Source organism: Delphinapterus leucas, chromosome 20, assembly GCF_059928025.1.
Source record: "Delphinapterus leucas isolate spDelLeu-1000000601 "Yukka" chromosome 20, BTC_Dleu_Yukka2, whole genome shotgun sequence".
NCBI classification, from domain to species: Eukaryota; Metazoa; Chordata; class Mammalia; order Artiodactyla; family Monodontidae; genus Delphinapterus; species Delphinapterus leucas.
The window spans coordinates 56752455-56753926 of NC_143148.1; the positions used below are offsets into that span (position 1 = coordinate 56752455).

Genomic DNA, 1472 nt, shown 5'->3' on the forward strand with positions numbered 1-1472 from the left:
TCTATCCCTGGCAACTACCACAGTGCCTGGCACATAGTAGGAATTCCCTAAAAGTCTGCTGAGTGAATTAATGAATGAAGAAGTACATGAATTCATGTAATAGTGGAGATTTGCACGTCAAGATACAGACATAGAACAAGATGTGAGATTAGCTTTGTTGGGGTGTGAGATTAGCTTTGTTGGTCAAGGAGGGTTCAAAGATGGGCAAGTAAGGCTTTAAAGAGATACCTGGGGGCTTCCCTGGTGGCGCAGTGGTTAAGAATCCGCCTTCCAATGCAGGGACACGGGTTCGAGCCCTGGTCTTGGACAGATCCCACATGCCGCAGAACAACTAAGCCCGTGCGCCACAGTTACTGAGCCTGTGCTCTGGAGCCCTCGAGCCACAACTACTGAACCCGTGTGCCCCAGCTACTGAAGCCTGTGCGCCTAGAGCCCGTGCTCAGCAACAAGAGAAGCCACCAGAGTGAGAAGCCCGCGCCCCGCAACGAAGAGTAGCCCCCGCTTGCCGCAACTGGAGAAAGCCCACTCGCAGCAACAAAGATCCAATGCAGCCAAAAATAAATAAATAAATAAATAAATTTCAAAAGAAAAAGGTACCTCCCTGTACCACGAAGAGAGCATTCTTTATTAAAAAAAAAAAAAAAGACGCTCTCAATCCTTCCCAGAGAAGGCAGGGAATAGAAAAGCAAGGACAGAGAGAAGTTTTTTTGTTTGGTTTTGCTTTTGTAACAGCTTTATTTTTTTAATATCTTTATTGGAGTATAATTGCTCTACAATGGTGTGTTGGTTTCTGCTTTATAACAAAGTGAATCAGCCATACAAAAATATGGAGCGCTTCACGAATTTGCGTGTCATCCTCGTGCAGGGGCCATGCTAATATTTTCCGTATCGTTCCAATTTTAGTATATGTGCTGCCGAAGCGAGCACTACAGCTTTACTGAGATACAGCTCATACCATATATTTTTTTTGGTTCTGGCGGCGCCGCGCGGCTTGTAGGATCTTAGTTCCTTGACCAGGGATTGAACCCAGGCCACAGCAGTGAAAACGCCACGTCCTAACCACTGGACTGCCAGGGAAATCCCAAATTCACCCTTTTGAATTGTACATTTCAATGGGTTTTTTTGTATATTCAGAGTTGCGCAATCATCAATACCACCTAATTTCAGAACATTTTTATCACCCTCCCCCCGCCCCAAATCTCTTAACAGCCACCCACTCCACTTACCCCCAACTGGTTAGCCCTGGGTAACCACTAATCTTTCTGTCTCTATGGACTTGCCAGTTCTGGACACTTCATATAAATGGACTCATACAATATGTGTCCTTCTGTGTCTGACTTATTTCACTTAGCATAATGTTTTCAAGGTTTATCCAAGCTGTAGTATCAGTTTGACAAGGATAGATCCGTGATGGTTAAACTCATTCATTCCTCGAAAATTTATTGAGTGGCTACTAGGTGCCAGCCCTGGGG

The 1472-nt window shown here is 45.0% G+C and overlaps 1 non-coding gene across 1 annotated transcript; it reads right to left on the reverse strand.

Moving 5' to 3' along the window:
* Positions 1-820: 820 nt before the first annotated feature.
* Positions 821-927, reverse strand: LOC115802524 (U6 spliceosomal RNA). The gene has a single exon (XR_004022987.1). It is a non-coding gene; the product is annotated as a U6 spliceosomal RNA (small nuclear RNA).
* Positions 928-1472: the final 545 nt, after the last annotated feature.